Genomic DNA, 21,995 nt, shown 5'->3' on the forward strand with positions numbered 1-21,995 from the left:
GGGTGATCATCCTCTGTAGGTTCATTGCTACGAGCGACGCCTCTCACATTATACATTGTTTTCACATTTTCCTAGAAACACTTCCCCTCTCGGGGAAAGCTAGACTGCTGGTTGATGCTGGGGGACTGTGGAGCCTTTGAAATATTTCGATAATTGTGTTAATACCGACTGATATTCATGGCCACAATAATCGTAGAATAAAAGTTTGATACCTGCACATCAGCTGGGACATGTCCACTGTACAGAGAACTACATGTAAAACAGTGGAAGGCAAAGAAACAGCAAAAAGATGGATAAACAGAGCACTGAAGAAATAAGAAAACAAGTGTATTGAGGGTAAGGTAAGACGATATGTAAACAAGTGATGAGACGGATGACCATGCCAAGAGTGGCACTGCTGAAAATCCCCCCTATTAGCGAACTGTCAGTTCTACCTCTGATCACTTCACTAAGCGGTGATGGTGAGAGATTATTCCGGAGACGCGATGCTTTGAAAGAACATGATGGCACTGCTCTGTTCCATCAGGGTCTCTAAATCGATTTTGACAGGCAGATCAGCAACATGCTGACCTCGTGTTCCCCTTTGAACGAGCGGGGAAAACAAACCAGTGCAAAGTGGTACGACACTGCAGTGTGCAGTTCTACATATATACATAGAAATGCAAGATACTACTTAGAGGAAAGGTAATTCTTGGGACAGATATAAATATTTAATATCAAGGACATAAAAAGGAGCATAGATCTCTAAAATGTGTGAATGCAAATAGGCTACAGTTTATATACAAAGAGGGAGGTTTAATATGAGTACAACAATTTGAGGTAATGGTCACACTGAAATAGAAACGTCAGCTCAAATTCGAGTTGCAGGAGCAAATGCTGATTTTGAGCATCAGATAGTGATGGTGGATAACGTGGCTTGAAATATGGGACTTTTTCTGTCTATATATGAAATATTAATACCCAGAGGCTCTGAAAAAGAAATGGGTTTTAGTCTGGAAATGTTTGTGCTTTAAATGGAGATATGTCTCAAGACAAAAGGTCAACCGAAAGTACAATACACAGCTTTTTAGGTTGATTTCAAGAGGCAGACTTAGCTATTTCGAGTCATGCACCATGAATAGTGTCCTCCCTCTTCTTTTGGAGCATTATAAAATAATTTAGCTTGGCTCTGTCTGTCCACCTACCAGCACCTCTAAAGCTCACTATTTAACACGTTATATATTGTGTGTTATAAAAAAAAGATAAAAACTTCCTTGCTGTAGGAATCAGAATCAACGAAATTTAGATTTTAGAATAGTGGTATTGATCTTCTCAGCCAACTCAGCAAGAAAGCTAGTAGGCGTAGTTCCCAAAATGTCACACTATTCTTATAAAAGAAAAATCAATGCCACAGCAACACGACAACATTGCTGTCCAGTGGAAATGATGTACAGTACTTCCTTGTCTGATTAGACTATTTAAAAACTTCATTGGATTATCTGGAGAAAAAAAAAATATATGAAAAATGCTGTTTTGGAGATACATGTTTTTTAGACAGCAACAATTTAACATATGCTGCTATTTGAAATGGTAAATTTGTGAATTACCAAAATGTGTCGGTCTCTCCCTTAAATGTGCAAGAAAAGATTGTTTGTGAGTAAAACAGCAGATTATCAGATCTCACATGCTGCAGAAATAAGTGGGAAAATGCAAAAGGCACGAACATTAGCCGTCATGCTCATGCACACTGTCTTACAGCACAGAAACATCTGCATGATTAATGCGATGATTATATAACAGCAAAACTGGGACACAGCTAATGCCGACTCTATTACAAAATGAGGATGACAATAAAAGACTTGATGTCATCAGAGGATGGGGATCCGTTAAGCTGAGACATCCTTGACCAAAGCCAGTTACTGAAAAGGGTCAGTGGCTACTGAAAGACTAATTGTGACGCAGAAAAAAAAATGACTGAATGAGTCCTCTCGGTCAAAAAAGCAGCAACCTATTGAACAGTGTCATCACATTTGCTAATAAATGCCGTTTTTGCATCAGCAGTTTTAAGACAAGCTTCCAAACAAAGTGAACTAGCCCTTGTTTGATGTCACCTGCACATTTAAGTGCAATTGTAAGTAAAAATACAAGCCATCAGATGTAACTGTTCCCTGTTGAATGCTTCACTTTATGGAGATAAATGCCTTTTGCCATTTGTCATGGGCACCCCAATTACTCAAGCAGAGATCAGCAGCAATTACAGAGCAGAAGCAGTCGCTTAAAGTCAGGTCTCATCACCTATCACTTCATCAGCCCATAAAACAAAGTTCTTTGCAGTCAGCAAAGAACCTGAACAGGCATTACTTACTTTTACAATATCTCTCCGTTTGATGAACATCTTTTAAAGCCTCTGAACACCCACACAGGTGATTTCAGTTTTGCTGGCTGATTTGAACCTCTGCTCAGGTTGAAATCACAAATCTTCATCTACCAATAACAATGATAAAGGTGTCATTTGTCCTGCCGTAACAGGTGCAACAAAGCTAACTCAGAGACTCAGAAAAGATGTCAATCAACCAGTCTAAACACACCCACACAGTCCTGGGAAGAGGTCCAACCAGCCAGAAAAACTCAAAACACCTGTGTGGGTGTTCAGAGCCTTTAAGTGAATTTGTCAGTGAGGAAAAAAGGTGTTGTGTTCCTATGGCTTTGGCTGAGAGAGTTCAAATAGACTCGGAGCAAATGACAATGCAGATAGCAAGTGAGTCAGTGAAACACTGGGTAACTTAAAACAATTCAAAAGGAATTCAGATTGTATTGTAAAATTACATTTATTTCGGTTTAGATTTATTTTGTAGATCACTTTAACTATACCCTGGTTGACACCAGACCCTTCTCAGTTGTAACTGAGAGTGGGTCTGGGAAAGGTTCATTGACAGTTCATTTCCAAAGGGCCGTCACCAACGGACGCCGTTCAAATGCCTCTGGGCGCAATGGATAGTCCTTCAACCAATCAGACCAACGATCCGGGTGACGCTGCGCTTCGGTGGCCGTCATGTTGAATGTAAACAAAAAGCTGCTCACCGTTGCTGCGCTATCCTCGTCGCATAAAGCACACCTCAACGGTTGTGATTGGTGTAAAGCCCGCCTCAGCAGTTGTGATTGGTGCATCGATTTTGGGAACATTGGAAATGGGTTTGAATGGGCTCTTCGCCAGACTGACTTGCAGAGCAAATCTCAAATTTGCCGGAATTTGGTCAGGGTTAACCCAGGCTACTTTAACTATCTAGTTGACGTGACGTTTGCCCAGCGTTACACTGGTAGCAGCGGTTGCCTTTGTTCAGCTCAGCCTCTGAACTCTGAGCTCACCAGAAGCTCCAATTATTGCTAATATTTACCTGCAGTCTCTGTTCTTTTTCCTCTTGTCTCTGTATGTTTATGAATCACATTCATACGGCCCTGGGACATGCACACATTGTTTTTTATTTTAAATTTGCATTACATGTAAGAGATTGATAAAAATGTTGTCTCAACTTTACCATACATATCAATGTTGATGAACCATTGTTGTACTTCATTACTTATATAAGATAATTTAAGCAGGAGTGACATCTACATTCAGAGATTAAACAAGGATGGAGACATTGACATAAATTGTACATTTTGTTCTAGCTCCCCACAGACTGTTCATTCATTTTGATATAACTTTTGTTTTTATCAACAGTCATACTAATGAACATTTCATTTTGAAAATATTATTTGGTTTTCTAGAAGATAAGAGAAAGGAGGTCAAAGAGTGTATTGACTCCACTTCCCATTAATCCTTAGTGTGCAAAAAATATAGAATTTTATCATAATAATTATAATTTTTTCCATCTTTGTATAAATTGTAACTGCCCCCCATCTTACTGTAGACTTGTTGACTTTTCTTCTGTAAACCAAATAATGTGTTATTTAATTGTGGTAATTGTATGGTACAAAGGATTTGTACTTGCCCATTTATCCGAATAAAAAACGAGAAGAAGAAAAAATTTAACTGCCCATGGTATGAAAATAACATGTTAATTTACTAGCTTTCTACTATAGGGCATCATTTAAAATTCATTGAAATTCTATATTAAACCAGTTTGAAAAAAAAAAAAAAAAAAACGAGTTGAACTGGAGGTTTAATGCTCAGGTTGAAGGGATTTACCGCTCAAACACTTCGTCAGGAGTTTCCTCCCCTACAATCAAGGCATCGCCCCGCAGATCCAATTACTCTGACATTGATCTGTAGATGCATCAAGCTCCTGCACCCCCAGCTGTACAGACAGAAGATCAATCTAGCTGATCACATATCTCCAGCATTGTTGACAGGGAGATAGTGGGAGATGGGGGACTTTGAGATGAGATTAAAAGGAGTGAGAATCTAGGTGGGAGGGAGACGGGTTAGGCGCTAAGGTTAAAAGAACCTTTAGTATTGAATAGGGAAGCAATGAGTAAGGAAATTAAGTCAAAACTGAGTGAAAATGGACAGAGAATGAAATGAAGCAACCATCTCACTCAAATACATTTGTTTCAATTGCTGCTTGGATGATGTGTTTTAGTAAACATCCGCCATAATGCTTCAGGAGCATTTTTCCTGGCTAACTAAATTTAAACAAATATTGATACGGAAGGACACAATCCAAATGACTCTGACAGTGTCACCTCTGAATAGATTTATCTTCACGGTCTGGGGATGGTGCCCTGGGGCTGAGAAACACTTAACACCAGATGACTATGTTTACCTACTTTTCTGCGTTGTTGAAGAAGTGTGCCCGAATGTGCCAAAGCATTTATTAACTGTAATGGAAGTCAAGACTTAAGGGAGGGAGGTCAGCAACCTTTGTGCTTCATAAACAAACCAATTAATCCATAAACATTGCAAAATCTGACAAAAGAACATGCATGATGTGCAATTGTTATATTTATGGCTTCAACTAAACAGAGCCATTGTTTATTAATCTCACTCAAGCTTCAAAAACACTGGATCCTACATTTCCCATAATGCAACATAACAGCATTTCCTTAGACCTTTGCTGTCTCCTAAATGCCCACACCTCTAGTTTGCAAAGCAAACAGTCTGTTTAACATTTCAGGTCTCAAGCCTGGACCCAGGTTACCCTGATGACATTGTTATGACATCATAAGGGTTATTTCTTCAAACTCTGTAAAGCTCCCTTTCAGAAACACAGAAGACATATACATTATACATTGTACTCCTTGTGACGAGTAAACGGAACTTCATGTGTAAAATCGGTGGAGTGTCCCTTTAAACTATTAATCGATTATAAAAATGTTTAAGCTCTTATCTCGATGGAAACCTAACTGATCAGGAGCACACAGAGAGCCCCACAAGTTAGACCCAAACTGCTGCCTTACCTGGTTGAAGATCCATTGACTGAAGAATGTTGGTTAGTTGGATGATAATGAAAACGGATGGCAAATGTTTGATGGTTCTTGAAATGGAGATGATTATGTAATGATTTCCAAGCCCCCTGATGGACAGCATGATAAGAACACAAACATGAGAACATGGAAATGCATGTTTAAATACAGTCACAGTTCATAGATGTATTTGTTTCAGACAAAATCGGTTAACTGGCTGTAAAAAGATGAGAACAGATAATAGGCACATGTTTTTATTCTTCATGGAAATGGGGGCTTTTCATCATCCAAAAGGGTCTCATGAAGCAGCAGACAAAAGACAAATTAAAAGGCTTTTCATTCATGCAGATACAAATGCAACTTGTTTGCACATACAGTACTCTTTATTTTACCCTGATGTGTGTATGTGTACGTATGCACCATTGCCAAAAGAATACAGTGTATGAAACCTAAAGCTTAATGTACATGAGTTGCTCTACTTTCAGTAAATTACAACAAAGCAGTAAAATACCTGGGGATAAATAATGTAGTACTTATACGTTCACAATCCAACTCTGGTGAAAGACGAAAGCCATGTGAGGATGTTGATGAAATGATGACATGGCAATGGTAATAATGGTTCACGATGATGAAGAAAAGGAAGCTCATCATTAGTTGATAGTTTGGAAAGTCTAAAAGTGCCGATAGGGATCAATACGACAAACAACGAAAAATACAAATCTCATCAAACACCAGCTTCTCTCCCAAACCATAAGTCTTCCTCCTCAGACAGAGACATAACAAACATGTCAGACCACAAGACGTACAAAACACACAAGCCAAGTTACTGTACCTGCAGCCCTCACGCTCTCGCATCCAATCAACACACCAACCCTCCCCCATCCCCAACACAACCCTACCTGCTTATTTTTGAGGTCAAGCGAGAGCTCATAGTCGGAGGTGGCGGAGTGCGAGCCGGCCCCGTTGCGCTGTACCCTCAAGGGCGAGGCCGTGTGATGCAGGCTGGCTCTCCTCCCCGCCCCACCTCCTTTTGCTCCTCCCCCTTCCTCCTCCTCTTCTTCTTCCTGTGCTGCCTCGCCCTCATGCCGCTCGGCCTTTGCCTCCTCTCCCTCTTGCTTTCTCTGTGCCTCCACAACTTCCTCCAACGTTTCCTTCTCTTGCTCCACCACCACCACTGTCTGCTCCTCTCTGCAAGGTGAAGGGGCTTCAGGGGCGTCCTGTGCCGCTTCTTCGCTTGGAGCCTTGACTTGGGGCTGAGGCTCAGTCTCGGGCTCGGGCTCGGGCTCCGGTGCAGGCTGTGGTTTGGGTTTGGGTTCCGGCTGAGGTTTGGTTTCGGGCTGGGGCTGAGTCTGCGGTTGGGCCTCACACTGGGGCTGTGGCTGTGGTGGTTGAGTCTGTGGCTGAGTCTCTTGCTGCTGTTGCTCGGGCTGTGGTTGTGACTCGACCTCACTCTGCAGCTCCCCCTCTCCTCCCTTCCCTTCCTCCCCAATAGACGAGTCTGGAGGAAGGTCATCGCTGCAGAAAGGAGGAGAAAACGCAGAGTGAGGTTGCTGCTGCATCCGTGGTGAGCTCTGACCTCTTCTCCAGGCTGCCTGGGTTAGTGGTAAGAAGTTGACCTTTTTTTATGGTCTCTCTCACTGCTACCAACTGTGTGCAGGGCCAGTTCATCTGTCTACCTGCTCTGTTCTGTCTGCTTCCCTTGTCAGTCTAGACACTGGCAGACAATGAAACGAAGTAAAAATGTACAGCACAGAACAGCTGACAAAACCACAAGAGTGTACAAGAGTGAAAAAAAGATCAAGAGCGATTATTTATTTCAGCAAAATCTTCAGAGGAGAAAATGTGATAAAAACAATGTTGACAGCCAATAGTGACACACACCCAACACACACACACACACGACACACACACCACACACACACACACAGACATGGGGGACAGTCATGCAGCTAATACAAATGTCTCTACGCCTTTTAGACTATATGTGTGCTTGTACGTGTGTGAATGTTTGCATGTATGAGTGTTAGTGTGGGAGGTGGCTTTTTATGGTGTGATAAAACAAGAACGTGAAACACAGAGGGGAGGTGGCAATCTGTGCTGCTGTGTTTTGCTTTTCTCAGTTTCTGAAAAACCTATTCTGTTATCCTTTATAAGCCCCCTTTTGTCTGTGTTGCAGTTTTAGTGGAAAAAAAGGGTAAAGGGTTTCTTACTTTCTGTCTTTGCGTTTCAGTGTCTTTTCTCCCATTAGAATATGATGGTCTTGGGTTTAATCATTCATATTGACCTCTTGCTACATTAAATATAAGTCTGGCCCTGCAGTACAGGCTCTTCTGTCATGCTGGTGTTATTAGCAGTGAAAGATTAGAGCAAAAGTATCTTTCAATCAAAAGGCACATCCACAATAACAAGGAAACAGAAACATGTCATGCCTTATGTCTTTGTTAAATTACATAATGATTTCGATAAGGCAAGCCTAAAGTTAAAGGATCACCAATGTCATTTCAAGTCATCCCGGCGAGGACATTGTTTGTACTAAATCTTATGGCAATCCATCCAATAGTTTTTGAGACATTTCCCTCAAAACCACAAAAGTTAAACTCATGGTGGCACTATTCGTAGTAGGACACACCGTCTGGAAACCATGAATGTTGAGATATTTGACAAGATAAATGAAAATGTTTAACCTGTTGTTGGCGCTAGATAAAACATCAGAGGCTCACCAAATTTACTAGAGCCTTTCCTAGCACAAAATTGCATGGCAATCCATCCAATAATTGTTGAGATATATCAGACTAGCGTTGGACCGACTGACCAACATTGCCGTGACTGGAGCCATGCTTTTAGCATGATAGCTATATGCACAAATAAATCAACATCTGAACACTTAATTAATAAAAGTGTTCAGACTTAATGCCAAGTCCTGCTTATGTTTCTGCATCAGCATTGTCACAGTTGTACAGACGTTTTATAAGGGCAACTTGTTAGCATCAGCAGATTTTCCTGAAGTACTGTATCCATTTGAATTTGAGCCAGGTTTACACACTAGTTGACAGTGTGTTATTACCCATAATAATAAAATAAGACTTCTTTTCTCCTCTTATTGGATACGGTGATAAGACTGAAGTCAATGAGCATAAAATCAGGACACTCAGGCTGCCATATGCTGAGTGCTGCAGAAGAACATCGGGATGTTCTCCCCAGAGGAGGAGGAGGCTTCAGAGAAACGACAAAGTTTTAGTCTAAACAGAAATCTGTAAGTTGCAGAGACAAGTTAAATATAGTTAACGGAGGAGAAAACGTACCCTCTACATAACGGCCGAATGTATGTGTGTATTTGTGGCTTATATTTGCGGTCTTGTGTGTGTATCAGTCGATTTCCTAGTCCAGAGTGTGTTGTGTGTGTACGTGGCCTTGAACATGAAAAAAGACAAACAGATTTGTGTGCAGCAAAATCCCGTCTGCTTCCTCTTCCTCCACAGGAGGCTCACTTCTCATTTTCATCACACATGGCAGCACATAAACTCAAGGTGAAAGTATCTTCAGCGGAGATGTAGCTGGGCCTGCAACTTCTAAAATTAAGCTTGTATGAGTAATGAATAGAGAAAAAAAATCTGCTGCTTCTTGTGCGAAAAATAGACCTGCCTGGCAAAACAGAAGACTTCTTTTAGGAGGAGTCTCGTTCTGTGTAGCCGACCGTCTCCGCTCACAATGTTTCCGCTCATTGTTGTGGATCTAATTGTTCCTATTTGCATTTTGCAGGAACACTTGTTCTGGGGAGAGATAATCTCACAACCAATAGGCTTCGTGGGGCTGGATTTAAGTAAAATACCAAAAAAGTTACACACACTGATAAGGTGTTCAAAAGGGATTATGAAGGGACACGGTAAAACAAATTACCATATAAAATGCCATATAACATATGCAGAGTTTTGTCATCAGTATTGTAAACAACTTCACTGATGGCTTCACTTTCCTCCAACCTCTAAGTCTGTCACTCATATCTCCGCATATCAACTTTTCTCATCCTCATTCCTTTCATCCATTTTGTCAAGCTTTCTGTCATCCTATCTGTCCAACCTAGGCGCGCGCGCGCGCACACACACACACACACACACACACACACACACACACACACACACACACACACACACACACACACACACACACACACACACACACACACACACACACACACACACACACACACACACACACACACACACACACACACACACACACACACACACACACACACACACACACACACACACACACAGCCTTCCTGCCACTATGTCCTCCACCAGGTAAGGAGATTGAGCGGTTCCAGCTGTCAACGTGACTGACGAGGCAGAGAAAAGCCCTGGATGCTGCCTCTCTCTCCTCTCATCTTTCCATACGTCAGAAGATGAAACGGATGAGCGCAGCAGCCTCAATGCGTTCCAACCAGAATATAATCACGGTGCCCGCTGATGTCTCCTGCTGGCTGGTACTTTAGTCTGATGTGAGTTCACGGCTGGTGTGTGTTGTTTATTCAGTGTATCGCCTGGACAACAACTTACAATACAACATTGATTTGAATCGGGATGCATGAGAGTATAAGCTTCATTGTGCTTCTGGCTGCACAATTTCCATATGTGCAGCCTTTGCAACTGTGTGTCATTTTGCAGCACTGCAGGGATATGAAACTGAGTATGAGTGTATGTGTTCTTGCATGCATCTGCTTTCGATTTATGTGTTTATATAAGCACAGGTCCTTTGTTTATTAGCGTTAGAGATATTTAGATTATTTACTTAAAAGGAGCAGTGCGTAGGATTTAGGGGGATGTATTGGCAGAAATCTACTATAATATTAAGTATGTTTTAATAAGTGTATATTCACCTGAATCTAAAGCCCGAAACCCCGACCATAGTGCAGTGCGGCAGCCTCGCCCTGGCTGTCCTCCTCCACCTCAGGGTAGTCAACTCCTGGGGTATAGATATGTCAGGCGCCGCTTATCCCGCGCGAATGCGCCACCCAAAACTCAGATGTGGAGGGTTAATTTCTAAGTCACACAAGGTCCCTGGATGATACTAATCCTGTGCAAATAGGGCTTAACAATCGTGTTTGTGTTTGCTTAGAATGAGCCCTTCATATCTACATAAGTAGCAGGTCCTCCTCCACCTATGTTGCACAGCCATGTTTCTACAGTAGCCCAGAACAGACAGACCAAAACATTGACTCGCAAGAGTGCTTTTTCGCGTTTTCACGTTACCTGAAAGCCACCATAGGTTCTCCTACACGCTTGGAAAGGGAGCGGTGAGCGGAGGGGTATTCAGTTGGTTGCAATCTGCAAACTCACTGCTAGATGCCACTATATCCTCCAGCCTGCCCCTTTAAGTAAAACCACCAATACAACAACGTAAAACACTCAATTGTAAATAAGCATTAAATAAAATCACAGAAGTAGTATCAGCAAAATGTGCTTAAAGTATCAAAATTCTGCAAAAAAAATAGCCCCATGATATGATATCATACCTTAGGTTTTCAATGCTAATGCATACGTTTTTCAGCAGCATGTTGCTGTTTTAGTAGGTAACAAAATGTGTTTATCCATGCCCTCTAGATCGACATATAGAAATGTTCTCCGATCAACACCCCTATCGGCAGGACAACACAATTTGTCTGTGCCTAAAAAAGCCAGTTTGGTTAGGTTCAGATACAAAAGTGACTTGATTAGGTTTAGACACAAAACACCTCATTGGGTTTAGGGAGAGATCATTATTTGGGTTGAAATTAGAGATGTTCTGATACCGATATCAGTATCGGTATTGGCTCCGATACTGCCTTAAACGCTGGTATCGGTATCGGGAAGTACTGGAGTTTATGCACCGATCCGATACCAAGTAATAAAGCCCTAAAGAAAATCTACGTTAAAGTAGTTTATTTAGGTTCTTTTTCCGTTATAACTGACTGTCAAACTGGAAAATAAAAGAAAGTTCTGTGTTTGTTCATGTTTCAAAAAGAGTTTAACCTGAGCCAGACCGACAGCAAAGATAGAAATAATATCACATCCATACAGGGATAGTAGTATACAGCTGTTAAAAAATAATAAAATATATGACACACTGGTATCAGATCGGTACTCGGTATTGGCCGATACGCAAGTTCAGGTATCGGAATCGGTATCGGGAAGCAAAAAATGGTATTGGGCCATCTCTAGTTGAAATAAGTACTTTGTTAAGGTTAGGGGATTTTTATCATTATGGTTACAATAGTCTCGCTTTGCCAGACCTTCCTCCACCACGGTGCTGCGGAGGAGGGTCTGGCGAGTCCACACAGAACTCCAGGATGGGAGAAAAACGTGAAATGGTTTATTGGCATTTCTTTAAACCAATCACAATCGTCCTAAGCTCCGTACAGAGGCAAAATAGCCTCAGGAAGGAACTTGTTTTGGTGGAACATGTGTATGTTCAAAAGTTGTTTTAGTCGTGCAAGAGAAAACTCAGATTGGGCAGATAGTCTATCTAGCTGTCTGGATTTACCTTGCAGAGATGCCAACACAAAGGAATCCCAAGGCAACGGATATCCGGCCTAAATGTGTGAAATCCGGCGGAATTGCGGTCGGCACCGGAGCAATCCCGGCTTCGAGGCTATAGACTATGGTTACAATAATAAATACATGGTCAAGGTTATGAAATGATCGTGGTCATGCGTTAAGAAAAACGTAAACTTTCATTAGGAAGCAAGAAACGAACAGCTGTTCCTCGTGTTTAAGTCCGATGTTTTGTTAAACCATGCATCCACATCGTCCTCCGCCGTGACTCCTTCTCCTTCTTTGCTCCTGGCAAAATTACTACAGCCACTAGAGGACTTGAATGTGAAGATATGCAATTCTGGGGCACTTGTTGTAAATAATGATGCTGTTTTTCTTGGGAGGACAGTCTCCTTTAAATGCAGTTTTGTCCATTGGTGTCCCAACCTAGGGGCCAGGCCCCTCCAAACGGTCACAAACAAATGAGCACACTCCCTAAAATGTCTAACTATTCCTTTAAATATAAGAGGGAATAATTAAATGAATCATGATTTGAAATTTAGAAGGGCACATAAATACACAAGAAAATATTACAATCCTAAATTCTTGTGGAGAAATATTTTTTCATGTTTATTTTTATGCCAGTATCCAGCAGCCATTAGACATACTATATCTTCAATATATTCAAAAACAAATGATGGGCTAGATGTCTACACTTAAACTGTTTTGTATCTCAAAATGTATTCAACATCCAGGGCGAGTGGTTCCACTAGGAGGGAGGGTAAAATACTGATAATATTGAACCCCAGTGCTGACCACAGCCAGTGAGCAGTGTGTAAGGGTGATGACATCTGACAGGAAGACCACTATCTGCAGGAGGTCCACTGATTGTGTCTTCAGTGTGAACTCAGTCGCTGTGGGCTGCTTCGACTTTCATTAACCTTGATTTTGCCGCATCATCACTGTGGAGGTGTGCAGCGGCAGAGATGAGGTATCAGGCTGTGTGACTACTGGGATTCAAAGGGTCTTTCCTCTGGTGGACTGCAGCCAAAGAGTTACTGAAGAGGGCATTATGTGTAGAAAACCATATCAGCAGAAGTCATAGCAAATGAGATCCCTGAAGAAGCTGCTTACTGCCATGGTTTCTTGCTCGATAAAGTAGTTTTGTTTCAATCTTTGACATGGATTTTACGTTTTCCCCATATGGAAGAAGGATTTATTTGTAGCCAACAATAATATAATAATAATAATCTAAATATTCTTTCAAAATCATTCCTCTTTAAAACTAAAACTCTATTCCCCTTCCCCTATAATATAAATCTATCTATCTATCTATCTATCTATGTGTATGTATGTGTGTGTATGTATGTGTACACACATATACATATAAACACATATACATACACACACACACATACATATATATACATACATACATACATACATACATACATACATACATACATACATACATACATACATACATACATACATACATACATATATATATATATATATATATATATATATATATATATACATATACATATACATATATATATATATATATATATATATATATATATATAAAGTTTCTCGTACTACTCATAGATAATTAATCAGTTCATCAAGCAGAATACAAGGGCAGACTGTAGAGCAGAAGCTTCTGCATAAATAAGCTATTTCTTTTTTCTGATGCATGCAGAGGGTAATGTATGGGGTAAATTTGCTGAATATATGCAATACAAGTGTATTTGAAATTCATCACAGTTTCTGCATCCAGGAAAAATATGACGTAGTGCCAGGCGCAAGAAAAACACAGATACAACTGTCCTGACAGTTTTGCACCATAGCCATTTCTTTTTGGACTGTAAATCATTTTCATTCCAGTTCATTTAATAAGCTCTCAGCTGAAAAACCAACAGCCTGCTTCAAATTAGCATCAACAAGACTCTTTTTCTCTGTAATCATGGGTTCAAGTTGAGTAATCTTTCTTGACTGTTAGCGGTCACAAAAGTACATAACCTAATTTCCTCCTTCTCTTAATCTATGGCCTAACCTCCTGTTAACCTCCCTGTGAACACACATTTACAGCGGTTTGGGATGAGACGCTCCACTGACTTTCACTTTTTTGTGTAATTTTTAAAATATATTATACTGGTTGGCGCAGTCAGTGCTACAATGTGAGTGTCTGTGTGTGTACTAAGGAGAGTGAACTGTCTACTGGGATATGTAGTAGTATGACAGTGTGGATATAAGTGTTGCATTAGGAATGAGAAGATGATGCAGAGTGTGACAGAGGCATACAACGTGATCCGGCCGAATTTCGGGAGGGACCAGAGCAATCCCGGAAGTTGAACATCATGGATATAGACTATAAAATTAAACCATTGGTTAAATCAGTTGTATAATGTCTTCTGTGGCCCTAGAGTAACTTTGTAAAGTCTGAGAAAATAACCCTGATAATCAACTCGAGACGTGAACATTTAGGCAGGCTGGGTCTGGGTGCTGTTTGGGAATTGTAGGATCTGCCAATTTTGAAACTTGACCCATGAATTAAGGATATCTTTTACTCTGCTACATCGACAATTTAAAAAATGTTTTAGCTGACATCATTAATTTTCAACAATGTGTTAAGTGAATCTACTTTATAACAGGATTAACAGTCTACAGCCATGCAGCTTTGCTGATGTTAAGCAGGTTTAATGTTTACCGTCTTGTTCACCATCTCAGTTTAGCATGTATTTGCTAATTAGCACTAAACACAAAGTACAGCTGAGGCCAATGTGAAGGTCATAAATCAAATACCTGTGATGTAAGTACTGGGCAGGAAAAGTCACGGTATTATCAATAGTCAGTGGGCTTCATCCTCTGGGCACCATGAATGTCTGTACAAGATTTCATGGCAATCCATTCAAGTATAATACAAAAAGGGCAGACCCTTAGAGAGAGAATAAAGGCCTAAAGTATAAAATAAATAGAACAGTATCTCTCTGGAGTCAGATACATCCATCTGAGCCTCCTTTCATCAGCAGAACATATATCTTGTCTTTGAGTTTCTGTTTTCCATGAGCAAGGTCAAACGGAAACATACATCTGCTACCCGAACACATCTGCCGTACCATCGCTCCCGCAAGAACCACCATCTTGTTTTAAAGCCGAGGACAGTGGAAGCATTTCACGTTTTCTGCATATTGTGTAATCTCAAGAGAACCAGCAGCACGTTCTTGGCCATGGTGACTGAAGAAGCTTTTGTGTAGAATGGCTAACAAATATAGCCATGGCATGTTTAAATCATGAGAGAGACACTGGATGAGTCATATGGTTGACAGTATCTATGCCTTTTTTTGTCTTGAGGACAAGAAGTCAAATCCTCTGCACTTAGAGCGTGACTTAGAGCATGCTAGGGGAAAGATCATTTTGAAACAATCATAAAATTGATTGGTCCGTCTAAAGCATTGATCAGATGAACATTAGAAAATGTAATGAACTCTTGTTCAGAAACAGGAAGAATGAGGTAATAAAGTACTATTTGAATAGTTTTGTAATCTAGTCTATTTGTAATAAAGATAACATAAGCATGGAGTAACTTTACTACTTTACCAAACATGGCTAACTCTACTCTGTGAAATTCACCCTGAGCATACATGCGGTGATGCATGCTATGTAGTATCCTCATTGTACTTTCTATTCACCTTGTGTGATCAATCCTGTGATGGATTGGTTATGGAGATGGCAATCAATACTGCTCTTACTTGGGCGGGACAGCACAGCTCATAAATAGCTCTATTTAGCCAAAAAGAAGCAAATAGATGAGAGGAAACCTGGCATAAAAAAAGTTTGTAATTCTGTATTTTATATGTAATCCCTACATTCTGAGCACTGGGAGTTGACTGAAGAGGACTGAGATCAATGTCGACCAGTTTATGTCTCTGAAAAGCAGAGAATTAGCCTTCAGCTCTTAAAGTCCCATGCAGGCACTCGGTTCTTTTATTGAGGGCCAGTGATCGGTGTCACAGGGTGATCAAGTAGAGGTGACTATTTTCGACTATTTTTAGCATTCTTCAAACCTGTATATTTGTGTTTGAAACGAAATATAAAGAAACAGATTTACCTTATAGTTTTAGATATTATTTTGCTAACAATTCACATTTTGTAGAATAAAAATTTACATTTAATGGATTCCTCTGTGTCATTTTCTAGATATAAAAATAGACTTAGAAATGCCCATATGTGTAAACCATGTGATTTTGGAAAAAAAGATAACTCTTAGTGAACAGTTGTTTTTATTGTAAACATGGCAATTATTTCTGTTTCTATACATGCTTTTTTTTTTATTACATCTTTATGAATGTTTTGCACACTAACACTTAAAATGTATTTTGATTTTGTACGTCTACATTTGCGTATGTCCTTTGGTTGTGGTTTTTATATAAGCTGCTACAGGTTTCTACCACACCCTCACATCTATTTTTGTATTTATTTAATGTAATTAGTTTTTTATGTTCTGTGAAACAAATAAACTAAACTTAACAAGGTGAGACTATAAAACACAATCTATGGGTCGATTATGCAAGCAGCTCATACCGACCGACATTCGAATAATAAAGTTTCTTGTTAGGCAGCGACGTTTTGTAGCTGTAGAAATTAAACCAAGAGCAAATGAGGAAGTGATGTGGCAAAGTGTAAGACTGCCAAATTCTGCGTGAGGAGGTAGGTTGGGTTGGTGGATGGGTCAAACGAACACAGTACACTCAGGAGACTGCCGTTTGTGTCCCATGTGAAACCAAAAGTCAACTGTCATTTTGAAAGTAACTGAGTTTTTCGGACCAATCCCTGATGTTTTACTAACTCCGAATAAGTATTTTTGTAGCCTAAACCTACCCGATTCAGTTTCACATTGTATACTACATGTTTTAAACTTTGCCTGTTGCATTAAATACAATAGTCACATGATTACGGTCACATTATTATGCCACCATCATGCAAAACGTTAGTTTGTGTTGTTTTGGGAGTCTTTGGAAATCAACCTACAGTATAATGTTAAAGGTATGAGGATGTGTTGACAAAACAAGACATGGCACACTCAGTTTCATGCCTCCAGCTATAAAAGGGTAGGCTTTTATTAATCGTGTTGAATTTTAAGACTGAACGAGGACAGTCGCCTTAAAGGATTTAAGAACAAACTGCTTGCAAATACAGTACGCAAGTATACATCCAGAGACCATTATAACCACAGGCATTCCCATGCAATGTCAATGAAATATCTTTCCAGCAACAACAGAGTACAGGGTATAAAAACAGGTTGGGCTCGTGAAATATGCAAGAAAGGAATTCAAATTGAATTTCTTCAAAAGCCGATGCCCTGGGATGTGGATAAAATGGAGGGAGGTATAAAAAGAAGCAGAGGGAGAGAGACGGCAGCAGGGTAAATTGCATCGTAGATTCATAGTTGACACACTACAAGTATACAGACAGCCCACTACTCATGGGCAGGACTTCAAGGATGGGAAATGACATTCACAACATCATTCAATGTCACAGAACGCCATTTATAAATCTGGTTGGATATCATCCCTATCTGCTAAAAGATGCTTCTATACTACTATACTAGACATGCCTGAATTATATTCACTGGCAATGCTTTTTTTCTTTCTAATCGATCGAGTATGAGGTCCTTAGAGGTGGTACTAAGTTATTGTCTTTTTGTCACAAGTCTTGGCTATAAAGTCCCAAATCCATGTCATTATGCACCAATTGTAATGCCATTTAAAGACAGACAAAAACGTATACAGTTGTAATAGTGTATTAATATATAATGGTTACTTTGAAATTGTAAAAAAAAAAAAAAAAAAAAAAAAAAAAGTATAAAGCCACACCTAATTAGCACTAAACACAAAATCAACTGAGGATGATGGGAATTTGGTCATAAACCAAAGTTCTAGACAAAAAAACGAAATGTCGACCATGATGGTGCTAAATAAAAAGTCAGGGGATCACCACAGTTATAACAATTCAATAGTTGTTGAGATTTTTACTCACATGTACAAAAATGTGAACCTCGTGGTGGCACTAGAGGAAAAGGGTTAGGGAACACCGAAGTCACGACCGTTCACCCTCCAGGAACCACGAATGTCTCTACAAAATGTCATCTTACTCCATCCAAAGATATTTCAGTGTGGACCAAAGTGGTGGACCGTTCACATACATGGATCAAGACTGACTTGAGTCTAGGTGTGTGACCCTGGAAGTTTTGCATTCTGTTGAGTTTTGTTCACCTGCGACTAACGAACCACCCCGTTAACAAATCGTTTGATAACTATGTATTTAACACCACCCATCACATCGCAATTACATATTCTGCTACTTTAGCACCATGGGCAGCGCCATTGATTGATCAATACACAGCACAGTTAGTTGTCGGGGCTATCGATTCTAACTAGCACAAACCTCTGTCAGAAAAAGGACCACTGAGTCAGGCAGACTAGACGAACAAAATTACCTAAACAACCCCTCTGCCCCTGCACCCGCTCTCTGCAACTAGGGGATGAAGAGGGGAAATGGCAGTTTAAGGGGCATTCATTTTGTTAGCAAGGGGATGGCATCAAATCCACCCTCCAATCGCCTACTGGGTATTGGTTACTAACACATCCAAGTGCTTGAAGCTGCCTATGACCGTAAACCAGTTTGTACATTTGTTTAGTATGAACATTTAACATTGGCAGTTTTCATATATATTCAATAAAATTGAAGATTTGGAAAGCAGATTTAATAGTAATTGTTTGAATGACATTATTCATTGCCTGAGCACTTTCTGCTCAGGAAGACCTCACAATGCCATGCACAGTGTGTCCAGTACGTAAAGCCTGCTTTAGACTGTCATTGTCTTTTGTCTTTTCTGACGCTTCTTTCCCTTATTCTTATTCACATCTTGTTACACATAATAGTCACAATGCTATTTTTATACTTCCTGGCAAAAGCAGCTTTTTATGGGCGCCTAACAGAGAGGCAGAAAGAAAAAGATGTGTTCAAGAACAACAATGCCTGGAGAAAGGATTTGGCTGCTGCTTCGCCTCGTTGTAAGAGGAACAAACAATTGTGCCGTCCCCCTACCCTGATGATTTCACTAGCTAATTGCCTATTATGTGGCCTGTCAGGGGGAAATACATTTTTTTTCCTAATTTGTCTCACTTTCCAACAGTTTTGTCAACTCTCGGCTAAGTATTACGCAACTCTAAGCCGGCCTTCTATGACTGGTTATCTGCTCCAGGTAGGCAGGACCAGAGGTTTTTTTAAGCCACTGCGATGTTAACACTGTTGCACGTAACTACATGCTAAAGGCAGTAAAATATGGCATTTTGGCTGCCAGCGTTCTCCCCAATTACTCCTGAAACATTTTCTGTAATGTAGTATTTGGTTTAAAAGCCTTTATCTATTTTTGACTGTAGTAGTGCTGCTATATTCTATTAGTGTCCACTGCTAACTATAGTAGCTACATAGCTAACGGCAGTAAAAGGCAGTCGGGTCACATTACTGCTGAAACATGTCCTACTGGGTAGTGTTTGGTTCAGAAGCCTTTATCTGCATCTAAATCTAAATCAGAAAGTGCTGCTTCGTTCCACTACAATCTAACGTTAGCATAGTGCTAACTATTAAGTAGCTGCATGTTAATGCGAGATAGCTGTAATCTTGGTGGCCGATGCGGGTCATATCTCCCCAAATTCCAGTCACTTTACTGCTGGGACTCGTTTAGAAGCCTTTTTTTGGGTGATTTTTCATGGTACAAAGTCCTGCTATATACTCCGTTGCAGTAACTCCAGCTTCAGCTAGCTAGTTAAACAAAACTGGAGCGCTCTGGAGATTCCAGGAAACACGCTGACCAATCACAGCAGACTGGGCTTTTTCGGGAGGATGGATTAAAAGAGACAGGCGCTCCTGCAGAGCGTCTCATACAGAAAGTGCATACAGCTACAGCTTTATTATGAGAAAAATGAAGTTGTTGTTTTTTTAAAATTAAACATATTCTAGTACAAACACAAAATCCAAGTTTTATCCTGAAAATGCTATATAATAGTTCAAAGTTAAAGTGAAACAAAAGACCTAATAAGGCCACATAACGATGTAATTCTAAATTTGAGTTCTCTTAGGAAAGAGAAGTTTGGATAACAATTATTAATTTGAAATTAAGTTTTCAAAAGGTTTAAAGAACAGATATACATTGCCAACATGTTGTAGGATAAAACTACAATAGCGAACAACCACACGGATAGTTACAGTATGAGAAAGAAAGGGAGGAAGAAAAGGAACATGAGACAGTTCTTCATATTAAATTAAATCTGAATGTCCCACAAAAATCTTGAATGAACTTGAACAATATAAGTCATCTATATAGTCCTGTTCACATGTTCCACAGTCAGTAAGGCAAGACCAAACTCCTTCCACAAGACTGAACTTTTGACAAAGATTGAACCATTAACCTCACTACAGTGCTTTCTTCTTAATCACTTATTAAAGAAGATGAGCCACCCACAGCAACCTCCCGGGAGCTACTTTATGTAATGTGGGCGAGCATGCACAGATAGATATTACACTTTCAAATGTATTAACATTTCTTTTGGAATTAGCTAATTTATTCTGATTAAGGTGTTTATGTAAGCCAATGAGTCTTTAGTAATATTAGTGGTATTAAAGCTCTATTTATTTACAGCAGCTATATGTACTATTTGTCAAGCCATTTCATAATAGAATGCCTTAAAAATCATAGTTGCCAAGGAAAAATATCATCCTGTAGAGCCTTCATCATATTTTGTATCTAACTAATCTCCAACTGTCTTCATCATTATGAAACCAGAACAAAACGAATCTTAAGGATGACTAATATTCACTTCTGCCACCTCAAAAAGGAGCAAAAAGTTATGTTACTATTTAAAGTTACATAACGTAGGTAGGGTAGGAATTTGGCATAAACAGCATTACTAATCTTGAAACCTATTTTTAGTTGAGTTCAGAGAATCAATGGCGATATTTCTCCAGTAATAGAACTTTTGCTCTATTGATTTGCCAGTCCAGTCAGAGACTGAGGGTAAATGACAAAAGGTTGAAGTCATTTTAAAACCATAAATTATTTGGGGCTTTTGAGAAAACATTTGGGGAAGGAGCTGCAGAAGCCACCCCCTCTCTAGGCCCTGCATACATCCTGAGATGGTGGGAATGGGGCTAACTGTGTGAGCTAACCTGTTCAGTACTTGACACCCTAGGGAAGCCAAGATGCTACTGTATCAGAGTTTACAGAAACACGTAACATTGATTAAGGCATTAATCCGCAGTGTTGTTTGTCCAAGTATGTTTTTCTATATAATTTTTTCCTGTGATATGTAGCTTTAGTTTCAGTCTTTTAGCATTATATTGTGCATGTAGCAATTAACACTAGAACAGATGACGGTCATTTTGACTGTTTTGAAATTTATATGTGTAATAACTTTGCTGAATAAAAAATACAGTCCTGCTGCTGCCTTACTTTTCCTAAAAGAGTCTGTATTTTAATTTAAAATTGTTTTTATATACATTACACAAAAGGCAAAGAGAATACAAATACTTTTACCTATTTTGGCCATACACGGTCATATTGACCGCTCGGATGTTTGCAGTATTTTTTTTTATCTTTCGCGCAGTTGAAGATGCATCTTGGTTGCTTAGTAACTACCATAGTCTCTGTCAGAGAAACGTAACTAGCGGTCTCGAGTAACGTAGGCTACTACGGCATGGATCGACTCTGTTCTGCATCAGAAGGCAAACACTGGGTGCTCGCTCTGTGAAAGGCGCGGTACATGTAGATGGCCAGTGGCGTGTTCATATAACTTTATACATCCTCGAACTGGCTGGAATCATTGCACACATCCTCTCCAAAGAGTGCACCAGCAGTAAAAGTGTCCAAGTTCATGCAGCAACTGGCAGAGGAGCTGAGAGCGGAGTTTATGGAGGGAAAAAGGGCAGCGGCGCACGGTCCGAGCAGCGCTGCGCACCGCAGCAGACGCCAAAATGGAGGCAGTGCCAGGTTAGGTTATAGCTAAATGTTCAAATAAGATAGTTTTAATTGTT

At 40.0% G+C, this 21,995-nt stretch overlaps 1 protein-coding gene across 1 annotated transcript in view; it reads right to left on the bottom strand.

Annotated features, from left to right (window-relative positions):
* Nucleotides 1–21,995, bottom strand: part of iqsec3a (IQ motif and Sec7 domain ArfGEF 3a) — a 79,627-nt gene that overhangs the window by 41,462 nt on the left and 16,170 nt on the right. The window contains exon 2 of the mRNA XM_028570961.1: nucleotides 5,380–5,495. The gene's annotated coding sequence lies outside the window, so the exon portion shown is untranslated. The remainder of the gene's footprint in view (nucleotides 1–5,379; nucleotides 5,496–21,995) is intronic.

The sequence above is a fragment of the Perca flavescens genome, chromosome 23 (assembly GCF_004354835.1).
Source record: "Perca flavescens isolate YP-PL-M2 chromosome 23, PFLA_1.0, whole genome shotgun sequence".
In the NCBI taxonomy this organism is placed as follows: Eukaryota; Metazoa; Chordata; class Actinopteri; order Perciformes; family Percidae; genus Perca; species Perca flavescens.